General features: G+C 41.5%; 1 long non-coding RNA gene across 1 annotated transcript in view; it reads left to right on the forward strand.

The window, feature by feature from the left end:
- The first annotated feature begins 7207 nt into the window (after positions 1 to 7207).
- LOC144229595 (uncharacterized) overlaps positions 7208 to 26278 on the forward strand; it is a 25270-nt gene continuing 6199 nt past the window's right edge. The window contains exon 1 of the long non-coding RNA XR_013334533.1: positions 7208 to 7267. This is a non-coding gene — a long non-coding RNA (uncharacterized LOC144229595). The remainder of the gene's footprint in view (positions 7268 to 26278) is intronic.

Here is a 26278-nt window from a genome sequence, read left to right on the forward strand (position 1 = left end):
CACTAATTCTAAAAAAATATATATTTGCTTGACTATATATAGAGTATTTCTAAAAGGATATACAAAAAAATGATAACAGCTTTTGCCTTCTGGGATGGGAAATAAGAATCTGAGGGATAAAGACAGGAAGGAAACTTATGCTTTATTGTCTTTTTTTGGCATCTTTTAAACTTTGTATTATGTGCATGCAGCATTTTATGTTAAAATATGTTAAATCAATTTTATAAAGATTAAAAATTGTTTAAAGANTTTTTTTTATTTTTTAACTGTTACTTTTATTATTGTTATTATTTTTTACTTTTTGAGACAGAACAGAGCACGAGCTGGGTAGGGGCAGAGAGAGAGACACACACACACAGAATTTGAAACAGGCTTCAGGCTCTGAGCTGTCAGCACAGAACCCAATGTGGGGCTTGAACCCATGGACCGCGAGATCTTGACCTGAGCCAAAGTCGGAGGCTTAACCGACTGAGTCACCCAGGTGTACCTCAATTGTCCATACTTTTCATATCCTAAACTAGTAACAGTCCTCTATGTCCTACCTGGGCCTAGAGAAGATTCTGTGACCTAAAGCTGTGATGATGAGTGAAATCCTGCTTTGGAACCCTGCCTGGATCTCACCCTTCCCGTGGATGCTCATCGGGCCTTGGGTACTGACTTTTGAGCTCATTAGAGAAGAGCCTGTGTTCCCTTCTTGGGACCAGCAGCCATCATTGCACAATTGCTCCTGGATATCTCTGACTCTTCTTGGCCTAAGTGAGAAGTAGCCCTGGATTTATGATGGCAAAGGCATGGGTATTGGAGTCAGACAGACCTGGGCTGCATCACCAGATCCACCTCGTAATGGTCAAATGTTAACTTATGTTCCCTAAGCCTCTAGTTCCTTGTCTACATGATGAGGTGATGGCTACTTCTTCACAAGGTTGCTGTGAGACATTAATGACATTAGCAACATGCACAGTTGGGGCCAAATAAACATGCATCCCTCTTCTCCCTACCTGTTCACTTGCTTCAATGTCATCCATTCATTGTTACCCTCCTCTGTTTTCAGAGTAGCATCCAAGTTGGTATTTCCTGAACAGTTTTTCTAGAACAGTGCTTTTTAACCAGAAGCAACTGTGCCTCTAGGGGACATTTGGCAGTGTCTAGAGACATTTTGTTGTCACAATGGGAGGAGGGCCACCACTGGCATCTGTGAGTTAAGACCAGAAATGCTGCTCAACGTCCTTCAAAGCACAGGACAACAAAGAATGATCTAGTCCAAGATGCCAATAGTACTGAGGCAGAGAAACTCTGTTTTAAAGGTTTTTATAAAGCTCAAGGGCAGCATATTTGTATAAATTGGCAGGATACTGTATTTGAGAAATAACTTGATTTCAGAGTAGCCTATAAATAAGTTCAACAAGGAAAAATTCAGCAGTTTCCACCACTGTTCTACGTTTAAGAACATGAGTCTACCTTTAAGCAAATGGGAATAGAAAACTGGGGGGAAATAATTACTACATTGTTTACTCCAGGAACTTGAGAAACTTGCCTATGCCCTTTAATATTACAAACTAGGGTAGATTTGTATCACTTATCTACTGCTTTATAGCAAACAGCCCAAAACGTAGTAACCTATGACAACAACCAGTATAGTTGATATTCTGCTGGGAAGTTCTCTGATTTGCATGAGACTCTGCTGATCTTACTTAGCTCAGAGAAGAAAAACCTCTCAAATGGGCCCAGTCTAAATTGCTCACCTGCAGAATCCTTGTAGGTTCCTGTTTTGGAAACTGCTAAGTTTTTCATTTGTTTGTTATGCAGCAGAAGCTAACTGATACAATGAGCTTTGGGGGCTTTTAAGTCAGTTTGGGGCTTTTGGCAATACTGCTTCTATAAACATTTTTGTACACAATTTGCCCATATGTGCATGCAGCTCTGTTGAGTGTAGGAGTGAAAATGCTAAATAAATAAACGTTAAAAAAAAGTTTTTAAAGGGGCACCTGGGTCAGTCAGTTAAGCATCCAACTTCAGCTCAGGTCATGATCTCATGGTTCATGAGTTGGAGCCCCACATCGGGCTCTGTGCTGGCAGCTTGGAGCCTGGAGACTCCTTTGGATTCTGAGACTTCCTCTCTCTCTCTGCCCCTCCCCCGCTCATGCTCTGTCCCTCTCTGTCTCTCAAAAATAAATAAATGGTAAAAAAAATTTTTTAAAAGGAGTGAAAATGCTGGTAGATTTGCTTTACTCTTCAAATATCAAATTATTCATGCGTGCACACACATGCACACACACACACACACACACACAGCTTCATTTTCTTTTCATAAAATATCTTTGTTTCCTTCAGCAGCAGCAACTGNNNTCCCAAACATTTTGCACATAGGAAAGAAATGACCAAGGGTACACAATAAGAAAATAATCTCTCAGGTCTGTGAGAATGTAAGAGCTACTGTGGTTTAGAAAAAAACCACTTCAATGAATAGGACAGAAATTTTGTTTGCTTATTAATCAGGACCTTGAGGCAATACATGGGTAAGAACTGCTAATTCCTGTGCGCAAGATGAATATATGTTAGGAAGAAATGTATGGGTTGCTCATGTAACCAATCGACAAATATTTATTGAGTGCCCACTGTGTATAGAGGGCTGCACTTCTTTTAATTCCTTTGGACCTTGAGGAAGAAAAGAGGAGGGCCATGAGCTCAGTCTGGTGTTACAGATACCCAAAATTCAGAAACTGGTCACACCCAGTTCAGGTTTCTGAGATTTTGCCTTGGTTAAGTTATTTTCTTCTATCTTCATCTCAAGAACTGAATATATATATGGGCTTAGGCAGTCCTACACTTTTGAGAAATTTACTGGATAATGTCATTAAATCCAAATGACATTTTCCATTCTCCTCTGACTTGACTTCATAAAAGATTTAATCATTGTGAGCCACTCACTACTTATTAAAATCTTCACTTCTCTTGGCTTCATGAAACAAAACCTTGCTGTTTTTCTTCCTACTTTTCTGGGTTCTCTGTCTCTGGAGTAGGTTTATTCTCTTCCACCAAGCTATTAGATTTTGGAGATCCTCAATACTTGGCCCCTGACCATCTCTCTTTCAAAATCTCTCTAAAACAATTTCATCTATACCTGTATCTCAGACATTTATGTAACGATAGCACACAAACTTCTTCTCTATCTTAGAGCTTTCCTCTGAGCTCCAGACCTCTACCTTCTCGTGGATGTCTCACGGGCACCCCAAACCAAGCAATTCCAAACCAGATTCATAAGTGTCTAAAACAAACCTAGCTCTTGTTCATGATATATTCCCTATCTTGAGGAGTTACACCATCACTATCCAGGGGATGCAGAGCTGAAGCCAGTTAGTTATTCTTAGCTTCCTTCACTCGTCCCTCTATTGAAGCCTCATGACCAAGCAACCAAGTTCTGTTGAGTTTCCTCATATATATCTCCCATTCTTCTACTTCTCTCCATTTGAAGCTAGTACAAACCATTATCATTCTTCACCTCAATTGCTAGCCTTTCCAGTCCATTCTCCATACTCTGCAGCAGAATTATCTTCTCAGTGTCAGGGCATCTGGTGGCTCAGTCATTAAGCATCTGACTTCGGCTCAGGTCATGATTTCACAGTTCATGAGTTCGAGTCCCATACTGGGTGAGCTCGAGCCCTGCTTTGGGTGAGCACAAGCCCCACTTTGGGTAAGAGACCTGGGTGAGCTTCGTTTCTCTCTCTCGCTCTCCTCCCCCATCCCCCCTAGGATTCTCTCTCTCTCTCTCCCTCCTTCCCTCTCTGTCTGCCCCTTGCTCACTTGTACCCTCTCTCTCTCAAAAAAAAAAATCTTTTCAGTATAAATATGAGCCTGGCAACTTTCCTGCTTAAAGTCTATCAATGTTTTCCCATGGCTTCAGGGCTCAAGGCAAAATTATTTCACATGGCCTAAAGGGTCCTATATAGTCTCTGTCTATCTCTCCAGTCTCTTCATGGCCCACCCTCTCTCTAACTTCTAGGCTCCAGCCACACTGACTTGATTTCAGTCCCTTCCATTTGAGATGCTCTGTCAAATCCCTAGGCTTTTGCACATGTTGTTCCTCTCACCTAGAATGTTCCTGTGGTAGACAGAGTATCAGCCCTCCAAAGATGTTCATGTCCTACCTCCAGAGTCCATGAATATGTTACCTTATATGGCAAAGGACTTTGTAGATGTAATTAAGCTAAGTATTTTCAGATGGGGAGAATATCCTGGATTATCTGAGTGAGCTCAATGTAATCACAACTGGCCTTATAAAGGAAAGAGGTAGGTCAAAAAGCCAGAATCAGAGAAGATGTGATAATGACATTAGAGGTCATAGAGGAGAGAGATTGGAAGATGCTATGCTGCTGGCTTTGGAGATGAAGGAAGGGCTAAGGGCCAAAGGATGTAATGTAGGTAGCCTCTAGAAAGTGGAAAAGGCAAGAAAATGGACTCCCCTAGAGCCTCCAGAAGGAATGTAGTCTAGCTGAAAGCTTGATTTTAGAACTTCTGAACTCCAAACCATAGATAATAGATTTGTGTTGTCTTAAGCCACTAAGTTTGTGGTGATGTGTTATAGGAGCCATAGGAAATTGATATTCCTCTCCTCTTCATCTAATTGATTCCTACTTCCCATCAGATCTTAGCTCCTCAGGGAAACCTCAACATTCTGACTAAATCAGATCAACCTAATATAGGCCCTTCTGGAGTGAGTACATCTTCTTTTCAGCTTTTCTTGCAGTTGTGAGACTACTGATTACCCCTGCTAAAGGCTCCATGAGGGTAGGTGCCATGTCCATTTTTGCCCATCTAGCTTATCTCCAGCACCTAGCACAGTGCCTGGGATACAATAACCCTTAATAAATGTTTGTTGAAAGAAATATAATAAAGCTCTAAGAATAGTCGTCATAAAATGAGCTTCCCAGAAATGAACAGAAGTGAAAGTACTGGACATTAGAACAGGTATCAAAATCTTTCAGAACCAGTTTACAACACACTCTCTCCCTGGGAAAGCTTTCAAGTATACCTGTATTTTTTCTGAAAAAGGAGGTATTCTTGTTGAAACTCTGGCTATCACACCATCCTTCAGACCAAATTCTGGCACAAGTTAACATAAGTAATCACAATGTAAGGTCCTTTACAATTTACAAATGAAGATCACATATATATTTTACTTAATCCTCAAAGCTATCCTATCAGGTAGATTCAACTGAATGTCTTACATAGTTTTATACAAGAAAACTGATGCTCATAGAAATTAAATGACTTGCCCAACACACCACAACACCCAAGAAACAAAGGTAGATCTCAAGCCCAGCTGTTTTGCCTCTGAATGATTTCCATTGCATTGTGCCCTACACTATGTCCCAGTGGATTTAACAGGTTTCTTCATTCCAGTATCGAGCACACTATTGGTGGGTATTGTTCAACTCTGTTAAGCAGCTCTAAACTAAACTGGCTAAAGCCATTCTGCATTAAGGGTATTGTGGGTAATTTTGTAGTGCCCCAACTCTACTTTTCATAGAATCAAAACAAATGCTTGGACTTGGTGCCTTGGAAGAACAGAGATTATGAAGAAGATGAAGGAATTTTAAAAAATTCTGCTGTATGGCTATGAGAATTTGTGGTTGAGGAGGGGAGAGACAAAATCACTGGAAGAAGGAAAGTCATAGTACAGAGAGTAGAACACTGGAAAGGCTACTGACATGATATGGAAATCCCCAAGAATCAAGATGAGTGCAGTATTAGAGAGAATAAAATTTTAGAGGAGAGAGAATGACACAGGGTTGGCTGATGACTGTAACCAGGAAGAGTGGTGGATGATAGGGTCAGATGACCTAACATCCAAAGATGGAGATGGGGTGGTATGAGTGAGAAACAATAGAGAATGATTTAGGAAACCAGAAATAAATAACAAGGAAAGGTACCTATCCCACCTTCCAGGTTAGAGATATTAGGAACACGGGAGAGAACACAGCCACCATCTGAGAAGGTGGCAGGAAAAGCTGTCAAGGAAAAGTCAGATTTCATATAGAGCAAGAAGGTAAAAGAAATATTCAGAGAAGACATTTACAATAGAAGGAATTTTGCTGATGACTGAACAAGAATTCCAGAGTACACAGTAGGAAAGTTTAAGGAGTTGGGAGAAGGTAGATCAAAATGTCAGGAAGGGGAGTGTATAAGCTTGTCTCCAAGGATTCCCCAACTCCTGCCTTCCGTGCATGCTCATCAAGAGGTAGAGAGCCTATTTCTCCTCCCCCTGAATCAGTGCTGCCCCTTGACCAAGAGTACGTCCTTCTTTGGACTACTTCCTCCCTTCTGGGACTCAGCCTCCATTCTGTGAGAAGTTCAAGCCATATGGAGAGGATACATGGAAGGCAACCAAGGAACTCTAGGCAATTGCCCACTGGAATTTTATTCCAAAAGCCTGCATTAACTGCCAGCCATATCAGCAAGCCATGTGGATATTCTAGTCCAATCAAGCTCCTTGATAACTGCTGCCCCAGCTGACATCATGAGCAAAAGAACAATCCAGGTTAGCCTGTTCAACCCACTGAATCATGTGAAATAATAAAATTCACATGAATCATGTGAATAATAAAATGTGAAAAAATAAAATAATAAAACGGTTTTAAGCTATTAAGTTTTTGAGTGGTTTGGTTAGAGCAGATGACTGAAATAGGAATCCAGGGACTAGGGTAAGTAAGTGAGGAATGGCCATGGAACCTTGAGTTTCTTTTATGACTGACATCATCAGAGATAAGGGCTTAATGAATCAAATTTCTTTCTTCCACGTTGTAAAAATGGAATTGTCTCCGGAAGTGTGCCTTCTCCCTATAGTCTCTTCAGTGAGTCATTACAGTAATGACTTCTTTTCTGCTTTCGGACACAGTCTCTGCCACTGAGACATGCATGTATGCAAGAGACAGAGCTCCAACCAGATCTGAAGAGGAAATCTCCAGATGAATTGTGGTTTCAGGTTGAATCTTAAAATTTGTTTCTACTTTGGAGGTACCTTCGTCTAAAACCATCACCCAGACCCCTGGGAATTAGGACTCTGCCTCTGAAGGAGACCCTCTAGGTGGTTTTCAGGTTAATATGAAAGAAGCTTGAAGATGCAAATGAACTGAGTAACCATGACAACAAAGAAGGGAAGAAAACAAAACAAGCCAATTATGTCTATGAAAATTCCTTCCTGAACCATCAAGGTGAGAGGGAACATGGCTGTCAGCAATAACGCCTAATGGCCAATGACCAATGCAGAGTAAGTTAGGGCTGGGGATACCTGTGGGGTAGCTGTGGTAGGGGAGGAACAGAAGTCACTGCTATATGCTCATGTTACCATGGTGACATGTTTGTGGGTAGTGTGTGTGTGCGTGTGTGTGTGTTTATTGAGTACCTATACACTAATGACTTTCAGATAAGGTACATTATATTTTCCTTACCTTAATTATTATTCAAGCCTTCCTAGACTTTTGCTCTAAAAGCATGTAAGACATAGTTCCCCGGAAGCTCTTAAGTCATCCGAGTCCAATTGACATAGGGTACAGCAGTCCTTCTCCAACTGTGATATGCATATGAATTATCTGGGCATCTTGTTAAAATGCAGATTCTGACTCAGTAGATCTGGAATGGACCCAGGATCCTGCATTTCTAACAAGATACTCCAAGAACCACACCTTGAGTGGTGAAAGTTGAAGGTTAAGAGTGTGGGTTCTGCATCCAGACCAGCTAGCTTCAAATCCTAGCTCTGTATATTAGCTATGTGACCTTGGACTAGTTACCTGGCCTTTCAGTACTTCTTTACTTGTAACATGGGGATGATAAAAATAGCAAAGAATAGTGTCTACCACTGAAGGTTCTTGGGTGACCTAAATGAGTTTATGCATTTAAAATGTTTAAGTAGTGATTGGAATGTAGTAAACACTCAATAAATATTAACTACTATAATCCTCTTGTGTCTTACCCACTACTTGAACATCTCCTATATACTGGGAACAATGTACTGTATGCTTTACCTTGACCATAGATATTAATTCTCATACCCTGTGAGGAAATTGGTCCCACTAGACAAAGAAAAATAGAAGTTTAGTGAGGTCATGGAGCTAGTGGAAGCAGAATTTGAAGCCCACCTGTCTTATTTCAGAACCCACAGCATCTATGTTGTGAGTGGCATGAGGGAAAAAATTCTATTCATGACTGTACCTCAGGGAGCTAGAACAAAACCACTATGTACTAGGTGTTCAAAAATATGTGATGAATGAAGAACCTAACAGACATTTGGCCCTGAATTTAGAGACAACTGAACTAAGAATTTTAAAACATGTCTAGTTACACCATAAATCAGAGAGTTGTGATTCTAACTCAGACCCCTTATATAAAGGCATTGGACTATTCTCATCACAGAAATACTTTTGATTTTATCTACTGGGAGAGATGAAAGTGGGTAAAGAAAAGAGGCCAAATGGTGAGCAAGCACTCAAAAACTACCCAAGTCAACCAGACTGCTTGGCTTGTTTTGAGGATAAGTGATCAATGAAAAGCTAAAATTAATGCATTTCCTCATATGAAACTTTGCCAGAATTTCTTCTCTCTGTTGGAGTCTATGAAGGGTATCAAAATCATTAACCCATGATTCCTTGTACTTTCAGTGAATGGCTTCCTTAATGGTATCATATAACTCTTAGAGGGTACCTTAGTTTGGGTTCTCCCGAGAGTTCACTGCAGTTAGTTTACTTGGGAGATTTGGGGAACATGATGAATAGGAGAGTGGGAAAATGATTCAGAAAAGGGAAGGCATCCAGTAAGGAGTACATTATCAAATCATTGGAAATGAATTATCAAATTGGAAATGAATCCCATAAGGCAGCTCTGGGAAATGGTGTAAAACACAAGTCTCAAATTTACTCCATGCGAGGGGAAAGGGAGCTGAGGTGCTCATATCCCTACAGCCAAGAGACACCGGTTGAAGGCTGTTCTCAGGGGTGTTAATTCCTAGTCACTATAAGCCTGCCACATATAGGAGCATAGTGGTCCCACCATCCAAGAAAAGATCATCAGGCACAGAGATGTAGATGCTGCCATTTGGAAGTCAGTGGGAGCACTCTGAAACGGTAGAGTTCAAGAGATGTGTACAGGGAACCAAAAGACTCTGCTAAAAAGGATCTCCTTTTGCTCCTTCACACTGTAGCAGCTCATCGAGAGGGGAATTACATGGGGGGAAAGTTACATACTTGTCCAACTGGGGTTGTTGGGGAAAGGTAGGTCCTATACATTATAGGCTAGGCATTGCACAGTCATTTCCAAAAAGGGGGATGCAGGAGAAAATGGATCACATCTATCGGGTAGCGTGCTGGTAAGTAGCCCATGTCTGTGCCTCTTAAACCCTGAATTCATTTAAATGGATTCTTGAATTTGGTTGTGGTAAAGGGAAAAAGAGGATCAGTGCTTGGGGGTTGGGGGATGGAAAAGAAAACTCAGAAGTGTCCTGTATATGTTATTAGATTTGTTCCTAATCCCAGAAGGAAAGAATATATATATTTTCTGAAATATCAGTGTTTTCCAGAATCAGTGAGGTCATGGAAACCATAATCTTTGCCATGTGCTCTCACAGCCACAGTTATGCTAATTAAACCAGGGGGCTCTGGTGAACATGGTGAAATTAGACTTGAGCCTGTGGGATGGAGGGGGATGGGAAAGCATGCGGAGGCTTCAGCAGTTGCTTTGCGTTCAAGGCTTAGGTATGAGGCCAAGTGACCCCTGATCTTCCTTGTATTTTCCTGACACCTGGGCCTTGGAAGCTGCCCATAGTTCAAAGTGTGGAGTAGCAGACAGCAAGACATACCATCACTATTAATATGATCTGTAATCAANAGAGAGAGAGAGAGAGAGAGAGAGAGAGAGAGCAAGCCTGCATGTGTGAACAGGGGAGGGGCAAAGAGAAAAGGAGAGAATCCCAAGCAGGTTCTGCACTGACAATGCAGAGCCCAATGTGAGATCATGACCTGAGTCAAGATCAAGAGTTGGAGGCTTAACCAATTGAGCCACTCAGGCGCCTCTCTAGGATGGTTTTAAAAGTGTTTTGGGGGTCTAGGGGACTTCAGATGTTGTTGCTTATTTTATTCTGTTTCTTCAGTAAAGGGGAATTCCAGTAATGTGGATGTCAAGAAGTCACAACAGATATTCACTAGCATTTGGAGCTCTACTTCTAAAGGTGGAGTTAGAATGTCAAATATGCTTTCAAATTGTCAAAGACATTTAAAAGAGCCTAGGGAAGGTAGATTTGTTCTGTGTGTCTGTGCAACCCTGTCTCTTTCTTTCTGTCCTTTCCCCTTCCTGCCATCCCAGATCTCCATAGAGAAAATGTCTTTAAAGCATAGAATGAGTCTATGCATAACAGCATTCCTCTTTATAAAATAAACCCTGAATAGATTGCTCCATTGTATATATCTGTTGGTACACATGTCACATACACAGATTTATTTTTCCAAGAACAAATGTCTTAATGTTTCTTTTCCTTGAGAAAAATTACCAAAGGCCAGATTCTCAAATTCCAAGTGGAACTTTGCAATAACAGAGAAAATATATGTAAAAAGCCACAAAGAAATGAGATACAGTAAGGAGTCAGATTTTTTGTTTCAAATAGCCCTGAAATTCCAAAGACTTCACAAGTCAAGTAGAAGGCTATTCTTGGAATGATTTTGTCCTCTACAGCAGGTGAACAATCATTGGGACATAGTACAGTGATTAAGTAACCAAGGTTCATTCTTTCCCTGAAGCAGAGTGGCTATAGCCACAGGAGTGCTACGGAACTGTGGAAAAACACAGCTTTGAAAACAGACTGTCCTGAGTTCAAATCCAAACCTTCCTACTAAGTTGAGAAAGTTTCTAAAACTCTAGGAATCTGTTTGCTCATCAAAAAGATGGGGTTATTCACATGCACACCACAGGGTTATGGTGAAGATTAGCTATATTGTATGTGAAAGCACCTGGCACAAAGTAGGCATCAAGAAATGCAAAAGGTCTAAGATTTTACCCTCCTTGCTAACTAGCAAGCTAGACTGTCACAGTTTTATGGATGCTGGCAGAAGACACAAGACTCCTGGCAGAGATGAAGGGCAGTTTCTTTTTTACAGCAGTAATAGTAGCCAGATTATCAGCATTTTTTTGCATCAGTTTCCCAAGCCCAAGTTCTCACAGGAGGATGTAAAAAGGGCCGTGTGAGACCTCCATAGGCAAACGGGTTTTATTATGGGAGAAGAACTGGGGCAGGTTGGATGGGGAGTCATGGATCAAGGGGATGTATGGGGGGGGAGGCCCTGAGAGACACAAAAGAATACTCTTTTTGGAAGAGGATGGAAAACAGGAAGAATGTGGAATAAGACTTGGTAAAATGATGGAGTGAAGAAGAAATGGGTTCAAAGGTGTCCAATGGCTTCTAATCTTCTACTGAGAAAGGGAATAGATCTGTGAAGCAGATGATATTTTCCAAAAGTGGCCTTAACCATATTTCCAGTTCCACGTGCTTTTCCAGATCCTTCTCACTCTCCCGTCAAGAGGTGGAGTCCATTTTCCCTCCCCTTGAACCTGGGTGGGCCTTTGTAACTGCCTCAACCAAAAGAATGCAGCAGAAGTGATGTGTGACTTCCAAGACCTGATTAGAAAAGGCGATATATCTTCCACCTGGCCCTTTCTTGGGATGCTCATCCTTGAAACTGAGCCACCATATTGCAAGGAAGCGCAGGCTACACAGACAGGTCACGCACAGGACTTTCAGCCAACAACCCAGCTATAATCCCAGGTATGTTTAGTGGACAAGCCTGCAGATGATTCTAGGTCCCAGCTGTCAAGTCACCATCAGCCTCTGAGGCCCCCCCTATTTCTGCTGTGCCCTGTCCAAATTCCTGAACCACAGAATCTATGAGCATAATAAGTGGTTGTTTTATGTCCCTGAGTTTTGGGGCCTCAATAGATGACCACAACAACCAGGCTGGGGAGTGGGAAAGCCTTCTTAAATAGACACTCTAAGAAGAGACTCTCTACAGATGACGTCTTTCAGAGAGAAATGAAAAGTTTTCAGTGGAGAGGAGCCTACCTGAGGAATGTGAATTACAGCTTTGTGTAGGCAATAGGCTCAGTGTGTCAACATCCTTGAGCCAAGCACAGACCCCAGAAGCAGGAGATGGATGTGTCAGGCAAGCAGAGCAAAAGAAGGCCCCTACCTCTTCAGCATCTCCAACTCATTATTCCAGCAGCATCTCCAAGTGTAACCACAGACTAACTCCCACACCCTCTTCTCCTGACAATCTGCATCCTCAATCCTTATTTCCTATGTTAGGAAAGTCAGCAGCAATGCCCAACCACCCAAGCAGGAAAGTGAGGAATGACTCTACGAAACAGAACCCCTCTCCTTCACTCCCATACTTTTGCCACAACTCCTTTACCCCTTCTTTGAATAAGTTATACTTTTTAAAAAGCATACCAGGGTCAATATTTACATCTTACAAACTGGGGTGTACAGAAGTACAACTTTCTTTATTTCTTGCTCTTGAGCTCCTATCTTCATTGATGATGCTAATTATATACATCTCAGTTTCTTCTTGCTTTAATTGTTTCTTTCAGAAAGTCACATAGTTTTTCAGAGTTCGGCTTCCCTATGGAGGATTACTCCTCCTCTTTTTTGTCCCAATATGGTGACTAGGTGCATTTTTATGGTTGGGGGAAGATGGCCTCATCCTCTTGGTATTCTCTGAGGGTGGCTTGGCCCACCTGGCCACTTGGTATCCTGCCCTGGGGTCTTCTGAGGAGTGGCTGGTCTTTTGGTCATTGTGGCCTTTGCCATCACCTCCATTTCAAGGTCCCCAAATTCTGCAAGTTTCCCTCAGGCTTTCTTGAGTACAGCTGCCCTCCCAGTGCTTCCATGCCCAAGTCAAGGGCCCGGGAACTCTTTCCTGCCTTCAAGAGTATACAAGGCTATGACACTGCTCTTCCTTCACGTCTCCCTTATCAAGAAGGATGAAACACAATGCTATCGTGCGTTTCCCTGAAATGCTAATACTAATTCAGGATGTGCCTGATGAGGTGGCCCCTTACCCTGATGCTTTCAGATTCTCCCAAGCCAATGTGAGTGTTTCTACCTGACCTTACTCCTGCCCCCATGCCCTATTTGGAGAGTGGGAAGGGCCGGGAGATAGAGGGACATCTGCTTCTTCCTTTCTGTGGCAAGTTCCCCCTCCTAGAACTGGAAGAGCATTCCCTCTCCTGTGGGAGGAGCATCCCTCACCTGCACTGTGTCCTTATCCTTCCTACTCTATGGCTTTTCCATGGTCAACCTTCTGAGCTTTGGTTTCTGTCTTATAAAAGTCCAATTTTGGGAATCCTGAGAATATCCCTTTCTTTCCCTTATTAGTCTGGCTTTGAAGACTATTGGCCCAGTAAGGGTCTTTAAAAATCTAGTTGCAATTTAAAGCCAAGCAATGATTAATTTGTCCTGTACTGTATCTACCTCCTCCCAGGACAGCATGCCTACATCTTATGGCATAATCTTAATGAAAAAAGAACAGCAAGTGATTCTGGTTTTTTTTGTTTTTTTTTTAAATAAAAACTACCTACAAAAGAGGGAAAACATATTTGGACAATATTTTAAAATACTATCCTAATATCTAAGCTAAGTTGAAAAATAGTCATCAGAAGCTGTGGCTTCTGCTTTTAATTGTATCTACTCAAATAAAATAAAAATTGGTTCGCCAATAATTAAAATATTGAGTTATTTTTATTGCATTTTGCATAAATCTGAATTCAAGCTAATTAGCATTATGCAGTGGGGAATTTTGAAGCTAGGGAGAGAAATCTTTAAATATTACCTCAAATACACCATATACAACATTTTAAAAATGTTTTCCCAGGACAGAATAAAAAAGATCATAAGTTTAGAATTAGAAGACAAAATTCTCATCATCAATCATCATATGATGGATCTAGAACACCCAGCAAAAGTCACATTTCTGTTAATGATAATTTGATTTCCCAACATGTACATGCCTTGCAAGTTTAGGCTGATTTTTTAAAAACTTGGAACATATATTTGGCAAAAGATGAGCTTTGTGTGTAGATGAGGTTAGACTGGGCAGGAAGTTCTGTTGCTCTATTTGAACAGAGCCAGAAAAGGTCTCATCCCTAACTACCTTCCTCAACCAGGTGCCAAGGTGCTGAACAATTTACCATGACGGAGTTATTCTTCTAACTTACAAATTACCCTAAGCAGTGATTCTCCTTTAAAGTCCTTTCATTATCTTCACCAAATATTTAATAATGACATACAAGTCACTATACAATGGCTCAAAGATGATTTGTGGGGTGGGGTGAGCAGAGTTGAAGGAGAAGCAGTAAATTAATTAACTAATCAAGTCAACAACACATTGGTGTGACTTGGTTTTTCCTTTCTTTGGGAACTAAGCTTAATGAGAGCCATGGGTACTTAAAGAGAAAGCAGAAAGAAGGAAGATAAATAGAAGATGGAACCTGGGGGAGGGTGGAGAAGCTGTTAGAAACTATCATACTTCCTCGATTTTAGTTGTAATTTCTCCCCCTCCACATACACACACACTCACACACAGTGGAATATTTCTCAAATTAGGATCTACCCTGCAATCTATTAATGAGGCAGTTTTTTTCTTCTTTTTCTTCTTTTCTCCTAAGTTATTAAATTGAGATTATTAAGTAGTGCTTCCTGTACTCCAATGTAATACTTACAGATTGGTAATATTTTTTATTGAAATTTGTACTGAGATCATCACAGATTTACTTGAAGTTGTCAGGTGTAATAGAGAGATACCCTGTCAACTCTTTATCAAGTTTCCCTCCATGGTAACATTTTACAAAACTGTAATACTATATACCACAACCAGGACATTTATATTGATACAATCCACAGAACTTAATTGCATTTCTCCAGTTTTACTTGTACGTGTGTGTGTACGTGTGTGTGTGTGTGTAGTTCTAAGCAATTTTATCACATGTGTAGGTTTGTGTATCCACCAACACAGTCAAGATACTGAATGGTTTCATTACCACAAAACTCCTTCATGATGCCCTGTTATAACCACAGCCACGTCTCTCTCACCTTTCCATGCCATCCCTGACCCCTGGCAACCACGAATTTGTTCATCATTTCTACAGTTTTGTCATTTCAAAACTGTTATATAAATGGAATCATACACGATGTAGTCTTGTAGAATATTTTTTCTCTCGTCAAAGCACTCTGAAGACTCATCTAAGTTCTGTATGTAGTAGTAGCTCCTGTCTTTCCATTGCTGAGTAGTTTTCCACGGGCCAAATGCACCATGGTTTGTTTCACCATTCACCTGTTCAAGGACAGAGCTATTGCCAGTTTTTGGCTACGAGATCAATAATATTTTACTGCACACCAACCGTATATGTTAGGCACTTTTACATCAATTGTCCCAACTAATGTTTACCCAAAAAGTCCTGTCAGATAAGTATTAGTATCTGTGCTTTAACTGATGTTCCCTGACGCCAAATAACATGCAAAGGTCACACAATTCTTAAGTGGCACAGTCCACATTCATGCTCAGATTGTTGATTCCCAAGCCCATGACTGCTATTTGCTAGTTAATTTGATGGGCTTTCCCTTGGGCTAGCACAGGTATGAGGGCTAGGCTGGCCAAAACAGGCCCAGAGAGCACTTAAGGCTGTTTACACATCCCCAGATTTCTCCATTATTTTCCCACCATAACTCAGGACTGGCCTGAGGAACTGGGCAGTAAGATGCCTGGCAGCTCACCTGCGCAATAGATTTGTCTTTTAGAAGTTCTTGTGCTTAGAGGATCGCCAAATGAAAAGGGAAAGGTGTGATTTGGTTTCCCCCATCTTGATAAACATTCAGTTGTTTCTTGGGCTCTTTTCCCACTTTCTCTTCCAATTGACAAGCCTATCAAGGGAGTGGTAGTTAAACTGACACATTGTCATTCTGAAAATAAATGACTGTAAATGCCATGCCAACTCATACAGTTCCAGAAAAAGGTTCAGAGCAGCCCATCTGCTCAGGGGAGGGACACATTCTTCCTGTCATAACTCAAGCACAATCTCCTGGAGGAATGAGTTTGCCTGTCAGTAATAAGCAACTCTCTGAGGGGATAGCCTTCAAGAAAATAGGCACATAGATACTATCCCCTTCTGGACTTCAATGCTAGGACAATTCCCAGGTGCCAGTCTCTCTCCACACCCCTGAACCGATCAAAAATACTAAAACTATGGAACAGTTTCAATCAGAGACTGTGGCAACAGTAAGGGAGCACATGTATTGAAATTGAAACCACAGTGAGATACCACCACACACCCACCACGATGGCCAACACTAAAAACATGGGCGATACCGAATGCTGACGAGGTGCTGAGCAACAAGGGCTCCCATACACTGCTGATGGTGCCACAAAATGATATAATTGCTTTGGAAGACTGTTTGGCAATGTCTACCAAAGCTAAAGATATGCATCTCCTATCACTCAGCAATCCACTCCTAGGCATAAACTCAAGAAAATGAATGATTATGTTCACCAAAAGACATGTACGAAAATGCTCATAGCAGATTTACTCACGATAGCCCCAAACTGTGAAAACCCAAATGTTTGTCAATGGGACAATGGATAAACAATTGTTGAATATTCAATAGAATACTAACCAGCAAAAAAAAAAAAAAGAAAAAGAACTGATACACACATACACACATACACACACACTCACACGGAAGACTCTTACAGAAGCTGAACACAAGAGTACAGACTGAGTGATACTATGTATATAAAGTTCAAGAATGGGCAAAATTAAGCTATGGTGATAGAAGTCGGAATAGTGGTTACCTCTGGAGCGAATGGGAGATGGTTACTGACTGAAAAGGGGCGTGAGGAACCATCTAAGGTGCCGGAAATGGTTCTATGTCTTGATCTCGTTTGTGGTTAGGTAGACATCCATGGAGCAGAACAATTAAGAGTTGTATACTTTATGCCTTTTACTATATAAATGTTATACCAAAAATATGAAAGTTAAAAACAAATACAAGGGAGAGTTGCTCCCCCATTGACCTCATGGAACACTGGACAGGCCACTCTTCTCTCCTGCCCTCCTCCTCCTCATTTATGGATCTGTGGACACCAGGATGTGTGACAAAGCCAGTTGACTACTACACCCAATGGATTATTTGGGGGAGCCAAACTGATACAATAGCAGGCATAATTAGCGGGAAACCAGATGAGAGATTGGCACTGCAGTCTGAGGCAGGCTAAGCGCTTCTTGCTAAAATGCCTCCAGAGACTTTTCCTGTCTCCTGTTAACAAAAGGGTGACTCATGCTGAGGCAGAGATGGGGGAATTATATGAGCATGGATGATTTCCACTCCCTTGGAAACTTGAGTTTGGGAGACAGAAACACACACACACACATCTACTTCTGACAGGCACTGATTGCAGAGGGATTTCTCTAAAAATGAGAGAGACTTTTAAAAAATTAGCGGGGTGTGCCAAACTTGACTTCTAATTTGTACATAGTAAAATTCCCTCTTCGTGGTATACATTTGTATAACCTAAAACAAATGCATACGGCTATGCAATCACCACTACTATTAAAACACTGAACAGTTCTATCACACCAACACTTTCCCTTGATGGGCTCTTTTGTAATCAATCCCCTTGTCTCACTTAACCCTGATAACTGCCGATTTGTGCTCCATCCCTAACATCCCTATAGTTTTACCCTTGCCATAATGTCACATAAGTGGAATCACACAATATGTAGTCCATTGGGTCTAACTTCTTTCACTTAGCAGGATGCCTTTCAGAATCTTTGATATTGTTGCATGTATCAATAGTTCATTCCTTTTTCTTGCTAAGTAGAATTCCAGAGGATGGATGTAGCACAGTTTGTTTAAACCATTTACCAGTTGAAGGGCATTTGGGCTATTCCTAGTTTCTGACAATTACGAATAAAGCTGATACAAATATTCATGTATAGGTTTTTGTGTGAACATATGTGGTCATTTCTCGGGCAAAAACCTGTAAGTGGGATTGCCAGTAAGTGTAGATTTAACCTTATAAGACCCCAACAGATTGTTTTCCAAAGTGCTTGTATGATTTTTCTTTCCCATTAGCAATGTATAAGAGTTCCAATTGAGGGGCGCCTGGGTGGCTTAGTCGGTTAAGCGTCCGACTTTCGCTTAGGTCATGATCTCGCGGTTGGTGGGTTCGAGCCCCGCGTCGGGCTCTGTGCTGACTGCCAGCTCAGAGCCTGGAGCCTGTTTCGGAGTCTGTGTCTCCCTCTCTCTCTGACCCTCCCCTGCTCACGCTGTCTCTCTCTCTCTCTCTCTCTCTCTCTCTCCTAGAAAGAAATAAAAAATATTTTAAAAAGAGTTCCAATTGAGAGGCACCTCAGCTCCGACTGAGGGTGGCTCAGTTGGTTAAGTATCCAACTCCTGATTTCAGTTCAGGTCATGATCTTATAATTCATGGGATGGAGCCCCGTGTCTGCGCTGTCAGCATAGAGCCTGCTTGGGATTCTCTCTCTCTCTCTCTCTCTCTCTCTCTTTGCCCCTACCCCGCTTGCACACACACTCTCTGTCTTGCTCTATCAAAATAGATAAATTTTTTTAAAAAAGAGTTCCCATTGTCCCACATCCTTGCCAACATTTGATATTTTCACTTATAAGAAGTTTTAGCCCTTGTAATTAATGTGAAGAAGTATCACATTGTTTTAACTTGCATTTCCCTAATGACTAATCAAGGTGAACACTTCTGTGCATGCTTATTTGTCATCCACATATCTTCTCTGGTGATGTATCTGTTCAAGTCTTTTGCCCATTTTTTTAAAGGGGATGTTTGTTTTCTTATTGCTGAATTTAGACGGTTCTTTGTACATTATGGATATGAGTACTTTGTCAGAAATGTGATTTGCAAATATCTTCTCTAGAGGTCTCTGGCTTGTCTTTTCATTCTCAAGAGTGTCTTTCCAGGAACAGATGTTTTTATTGTGATGAGGTCAAATTTATTGATTTTTTTCTTTTATAGGTCTTTTGTTCCATCTGTCTGCGCTTCTTTCCTTTCACCAATACCACACTGTCTTGATTACCGTGGTGTCACAGTAAACCTTGAAACCACTGTGCAAGTCCACTGAATTTGTTCTTTTACAAAATTATGTTGGTTATTTCAATCCATTTGCTTTTCCACATAAATTTTAGAATCAGCTTATCAATATCTGCCCCCCAAAATCATGCTGGCATTTTTAATAGGATTGCATTGAGTCTATAGATCAACTTCATGAGAATTCACATCTAAACAATATTGAGTTTCCCAATCCATGAACATGATATTCCTTGTTTATCTAGATCTTCTTTGATTTATTTCTTAAGTGTGTTGTAGTTTTCAGCATACGGATCCTGCACTTAATTTTTTTACGACTTTTTCTTTTATTTATTTATTTTTTGCAAATAGTTTATTGTCAAGTTGGTTTCCATATAACACCCAGNCGCCTGCACTTAATTTTTTAGACTTATACCTAAATGTTTCTCTTTTTTGGGTGCTGATATAAATAGTACTGTTTTTAAAATTTGAATTCCAATTGTTTATTGTTAATATGTAGAAATACAATGAAATATTGAATATCTGCCTCATATCCTGTGACCTTGCTAAACTTGCTTATGAGTTCTAGGATCTTTTTTTGGTAGATTCTTTGTGATTTTCTACACATACAATGATGTCTTCTGTAAATAGAAAGTTTATTTCTTCGTTTCCAGTCTGGAAGTCTTTTAAGACTTCCTATGTATTTTAAGGTCAATCCCATCCCTGGTTAAAAATGTTCCCTTAAACAAATATCATATGTTTGCACGTATAGGAGGATTAGGAGGAACTTGACGGAGGAACAAGGGGGAGAAGAAGGGCGGAAATGGTGGGGGAAAGGGAGAGAGGCAAACCATGAGAGACNTAAAACAAAAAAAAATGTTCCCTTAAAAAGCCAAACCCTAAAGCTCTTAAGATGTTACCCATCTCTCATATTGCACACTGATAACTAAAACTGGGGATCAACTAAACTACAACAGTCAGGACACATGAGGTTTTGCTGGAGTAACAAATAACCCTAATATCTTACCAACAAATATCTCTTACAACACAGTTATAAAATCTTGCTCATAGTTTATGCCCATTATTAGTTGACAAAAGGACTCTGCCCTTTGTGGCCTCCCAGAAACCCAGGCAGATAGACCAGGCACTGTCTTACATGTTGCCTGTGACTGTGCCAGAACAAAGGAGAAATCAGACAATTTTTCACAGGAGATTCATTGATCAGCCCAGAAGTGACTCACATACATTCTGCTCACAACTGTTGTACAGAACAAGTCACATATCACTGCTCCACCAGGAGGGGGCTAAGAAATGCAATCCTACCATATGCTTGGAAGTGGAGGGCCAGAAATATTTGGTGAAGAGCACTGAGCACTGTTAAGGCACACACATGCACACAGGCAGACACAGACACACACACACACACACACACACACACACACACAAAGGAAGATAAGACATAAAAACCATTCAATTGTGAGGCACCTGGATGGCTCAGTCAGTTAAGCATTGACTCTTGGTTTCAGCTCAGGTCATGATCTCACAGTTTGTGGGTTCAAGCCCCAAGTCAGGCTATGCGCTGATGGTGCTGGGCCTGCTTGGGATTCTCTCTCTCTGCCCATCTCCAGCTTGCACTCTCTCTCTCAAAATAAATGAATGGATTTTTTAAAAATCATTCAAATGCAAGCTAGAAAGTGGTATGGGTCTTTAGAGAACTATAGGGAAAGTACGATTGGAGTTCAGAGAAGGTTTCTCTTGTATGAGTTCAGGGGAGGCTCCCAGCAACAAGAGATGTTGTAGATTTGAAACTAATCCTTGAATGATGTTAGAAAGATGTTAGAAATTGGAAGTTCAATATGTTTATATTTCACAACACAATGTAGTAAAGAGCAGGGGTTAGGGAGCCAGATTGCCTGGGTTCAAGTCAGATCTGCCTCATACTAGCTCTGTGACCTTGCGCAAGCCACTTAACTTCTCTGTGCCTAAGTTTCTTTATCTATAAAGTGAGGCTATTAATAGTACCTACTTCATTAATTGTTGAGAGGATTAAATGAATATTTGTAAAACTCTAGAAATAATGCCTGGCACATAAGTGCTATAAATGGTAAGTGCATACGTGTTCCCTCCCACAAACATCCTTGTCTTCAACCAATTTTAAATCCTTGAGTTTTTTTTTTATTTTAGAGAGAGAGCATTCATGTGAGTGGGGGAAGGGCAAAGGGGGGGGGAGAGAGAGAGAGAAAGAGTTAGGTAGGCTCCATAGTCATTGCAGAGCCCAATGCAAGGCTTGATCCCATGACTCTGTGATCATGACCTGAGCCAAAATCGAGAGTTGAACACTAAACCGACTGGAGCCACCCAGGGGCCCAAGTCCTTCTGATTTTTCAATGCTGAGACTGGATAAGAGAAGAAATTGGAAAATTTGTTATCTACAGTGAAATTTACCCTGATCCCAGCAAGCAAGGGCTGCACACTGACAAAGCCATCCACCCACTGTGTGTGTAATCCAGAAGCACTGAGTGGGGCTACTCTTTTCACTTTACAACTGGAAATTCACATCAGATGTCTCAGCCATTTTCCTCTCCTGTCCAAAGCCCTACTAGCTGAGGCTTTCTTTCCTAGATTCTCCAAAGTCAGAGCAAGCTATGTGGAAATAAACCTCCACTCATCACCTGCCTGGGGATGTGCTACAAGGAGTAAGCACACCACAGGACAGATAGGCATGCCACAGAAAGGAATTTGCTCAGAGACACTCTTCCAGGAAAGAGATAGAACCAGCACTCAAGAGACCACATCTCTTTGAAGATGAGAAAATAAAGAACGATTTCTACTGTAAATGGGAAAATAATCAATCTCTTGAGGAGAGTGAGAATGAAAACTTCCACTGGTTTAGCTTGTTGGAATGAACAAAGCTCTTTCAAGTATTTTCCCATGTTTGGTTCTCACAACTGATCTATAGGGAGAGCAGAGCGGGTGTTTAGTACTCTCGCTCTGCAGATGAGAAAATGGAGGCTCAGAAAGGTGAAGTCACTTGCCATTGATGTTGCAGCTGGTAAGTAACGGAGAAGAAACCTGAACTCAGAGCTCCTTCTCACGGCTGCCTCGAGGCCTGTTTGCAAAACCTGTTTGCAAAAAGGTGGGAGGCATACTGCTTAGTGGGGTGCAAATGATTTAATTTTACATAGGATATACTTATTAGCAAAATGTAAAACCAGAACAAACTAGTAATTTGAACCTTCCTTTTTCAAGAAATTTTATTTGCTTCAAACATTAGTCCATTTAAAGGAAATCTTAAGCCATGAGCAATGCAGATGGCATGTGGATGTGGCAAAACTTGGGAAGAGGGTGTGCAAAGGAACAAAGGCTGGAAAGTTTGCTGTGAGAAATCTGACTTGGGCGTGAGTGCTCCAGGCCAGGCTCTGTCACTAATGGGCTATGTGACCTTGTACTAGCCATGACCTCCTTGAGCTTTAGTGCTATCCTATGCACAGTGAGGGGGTTAGTAGCAATCATTCCTGGAGCCTCTCCAGCTGGAATCTTCTAAGATAGAAGCTGGTGTTACGTCCAAGATGTGTGTGGGGCTGGGTTTCTTTGGCCCTCTTCTTCAGTCAGCTTTCATTTGCCTCAAATAAAGCTGACAGGAGCCTGCAGGATCCAGACCACATTCCTCTGTGTCAGCTGCTCCAGATCTTTCCTCGGGAGCTTCTAAGGAGGACCCCTTCAGCAGCCTGGATTCTCCTTGGCTGTGTGCCCTGGGCCCCACAGCCTCCTTAAGAGGAGAGACCTTGACAGACGAAGCAGGAAGGAAGTGGTTTCCACAGAGCCATCCTCCAACAGTGAAGGAGTGAAAGGGAAACTTGTAAGGATTCCAGCAGGGTGTGGACCTAGCGCAGCTGGGGGAATGGAATTTGGGACAGGCCCAACCTGAATGGCATCAGGGTCAGTGGGAAGGGTTTTTAGAAAGAGCCAGGATTCCCACTGGATATATCTTGAAGGTACTTGTGGCTCGGTGCAGTTCTACCACTGAGCCAGATCAGTACCCAAAACAAGAAAGTACAGGAGGGTCACCATCAGCTCATGAAATTATGAGGAAACTCATGGCCACCTGATCTGCTTTGAGACGCCGGGCAAGAACTTAATCTCCCTGTGCCTCAGTTTCCCTATCTGTGAAATGGGCATAATAACTGTATCTATTTCCTAAGGTTATGGTGGCAATTAAGTAAAATAATATATGTGAAGCATGGCATTTGATAAAACATAAATGTTCACGTTCATGTTTACTACTGACAATCTTACACTGGGCCAGGATAGTGTTCTAGCTTGGAATTAGACAAACCTGGATAGAAATCCTGGCCTGCCCATGAAGTAGTCCTATAACTTTGGGCTTTAGTTTTCACTGATAAAATACTGATCCTAATAGTACTCACCAACACAGCAACAGAGGGTTATTGTAAAGATTCAACGGCAGGATAGCAGGAAGCATTTAGCAGAATGCCCGCACATCTGAATTGTTCAATAAATTATAGTCATGAGAGACAGAGCTGCCCCCCCTCCTCCGAGTCCTCCCTTGAGGAAAGCCTCATGGCCCCAGCTGTGGGGAACTGACATCAGCTGACAGGGCCACTGTCAGGGCCTTCAGGGCCTGTGTGCCCTTGGTAGGTTCTCTGAAGGCAGGAGTCCACTTCTCTGATGTCCCCAAAATATTCAGCACCGCACTGCAAATATGGGAGGTCAGCTCAAAATACTTATTGATAGGCTAATTTGATGACATCCTTGTGAAACACAGAATACATTTCCATTGAGTCCTCTTGGAAACATCTGAGGTGAGAGCAAAGAAACTTTGCATCACCTAAGCCGAGTCCACAGCAAAGGTGAGGCCACCCTTGCCAGCATCCTTGTCCACTTACCAGGGTTCTTTTTCTTTAAGATGAGATACAGAGCCTGGCTTTGGGGATCCAATTGAGTCCTTGTCAAAAGCCCTCCACTCTCTCCCCAGGCCTGGCTGGGAGGGAGGCCACTAGCTTCATGCTGACCTCGTTTCCAGTCAGCACTGCCTGTGAAAACGCGGTCTTGGCAGACGTGCCCTTTCGAGAAGATTTTTATCTTACAGAACTTGACAGATTTTCAGCCTCACTCTTTAATTTGAAGTTTCTCATATTACCCCCTCCCCTCCTGTCATTCCAGCTCGGGTAATTTTTCTCTAAAGCGACAGTTTCTCAGTTGGTGGTTACATTCCAGAGTGGGTTAATCTGAAAGGCAGAATTGCCACATCTTGAATAACTTAAACCAAAGTGACGACTGAATACGGGATTGACCAGAATGTAGCAAGTCCTGGGCTTTTGAGCAGTAGTTTCCAAACACCAGTCCATGGAGCAGGGCCAAGGTCCCACTCCCACAGAGCTACAAGCCAATGGGTGTGTGCTGAAATACAATAAAGGCCACCATACTTTGCAGCTCCTCTCATCAAGAGGCGGAGTCTATTTCCACACCCCTTGAATCTGCCACAAGCCTTGTGACGTGCTTTTTTGGCCAATGGAATGCAACAGAAGTAACAGTGTATCAATTCCTTGCTTAGACTGAGAGAAGACTTGACACATGCTCTCAACCTCTTGGAAAGCCACAACTGCCATATGAACAAGGCTGGGCTAAGCTGCTAGAGGAGAGAATATGAGGAGAGAGGACCCAGTGCCCCAGCCTTCCCAAGAAAAGCCATAATGAACCAGTCAGTCCCACTGAGCCATCAGCCGGCAGCAGATACATGAATAGGTCCAGCTAAAATCAGCCAAGCCTTGCCCAAGCAGAGGCCCAGCGGAGCCTAGACCACACTGGCATTGTACGAAATCATGAGTAATTAACTAGGGGATGAGTTATGTCACTGAGCTTTGGGGTAGTCACTTCTATACAAAATGGGTATGGGGGAAATACAGGGGGAGACAAAGTAAAGATGAAAGCAAATAACAGACCAATACAATACAAATCATGACATGCACAATAAAGAAAACAAACAGGGTCAGGCGATGGAGGACTTTGGGTGACAAATCTGGAAAAGATAGTCAAGGGAAGACCTCCCTAAAGAGGCGACCTTTTTGCTAAGACCCAAATGAGGGGAAGGAACCAGCTGGGTGAAGACCTGAAGCACAGGAAATTGCAATTCAAAGCCTCCAAGGTGTGTTTTCAAGAAAGGTAACAAAACCCAGCAAGGCTGGAGCCTGGTGAGAAAGGGAGAATGTGGCCAGAGGTAGTCAGAGAAGTGGGCAAAGTTCCTCAAGAAACCACTTGGAGGGGTTTAAAAAGAAGAGTGACAACATCTGATTTCCATCTTTTAAAGGTCACTCCAATTGCAGTGTGGAGGATGGATAGTAGGGTGCCAAGACCAAAGGCAGGAAGCCTGGTCAGGAAGTTATTGCAAAATCCAGGAGAGCGAAGACGTTGGCTTAACCTAGGGAGTTATCAGTAGCGGTAGTGACAAGGGGTCACATTCTGGAACTATTTTGGAGGGAAAGCTTCCTTGCAGCATATAAGCTGGCTTAAAACCAAAGTTTGTTATTTGATCCATATGTCTAATAAAGTTTAGGTCATATTGCTTTCCTTTTCATATGCCTATTCCAAAATTTCTACTAAGAAGTTTTTAATAAGAGTATAATTTACTCATATTTTATACAAGTTTTTATTGTTAATTATTAATAGGTACAGGTGGTTTTCCTCATACTTAAAAAAATGGATAAAACATAAATCCAACATCTGGTTATATACAGAATATTTGGTTCATAATTCTTATACTCCTAATTTTGTGAAAAGGACTAAAATTTTTATTCAGAAATTATTTTGAACATTTTTAATCAGAATTCCCCTTGTAGTCCCCCAGGATATCAACTTTTGCTTATAAACCATTTACTGAAAATATTTTTCTTAGAATATTTTTCTTAGAGGTTAAGCCTACTAGAACTGATCCAAGAATTCAACCAAGTTGCAGGGTACAANTGTAAAAAAAATAAAATAAAAAAAAGAATATTTTTCTTAGAGGTTAATTTGAAAACATTTGTTTGTTTAACAATTACTGAGAAATATAGTGCAGTTTGGTGATTAAAATCATGGACTCTGGAGCCAGTATGCCAGATTCTATTTCCAACTCTGCCATTTATTACTTGTGT

Source organism: Crocuta crocuta, unplaced genomic scaffold (genome assembly GCF_008692635.1).
Source record: "Crocuta crocuta isolate KB4526 unplaced genomic scaffold, BGI_CrCroc_1.0 scaffold657, whole genome shotgun sequence".
Classification (NCBI taxonomy): domain Eukaryota; kingdom Metazoa; phylum Chordata; class Mammalia; order Carnivora; family Hyaenidae; genus Crocuta; species Crocuta crocuta.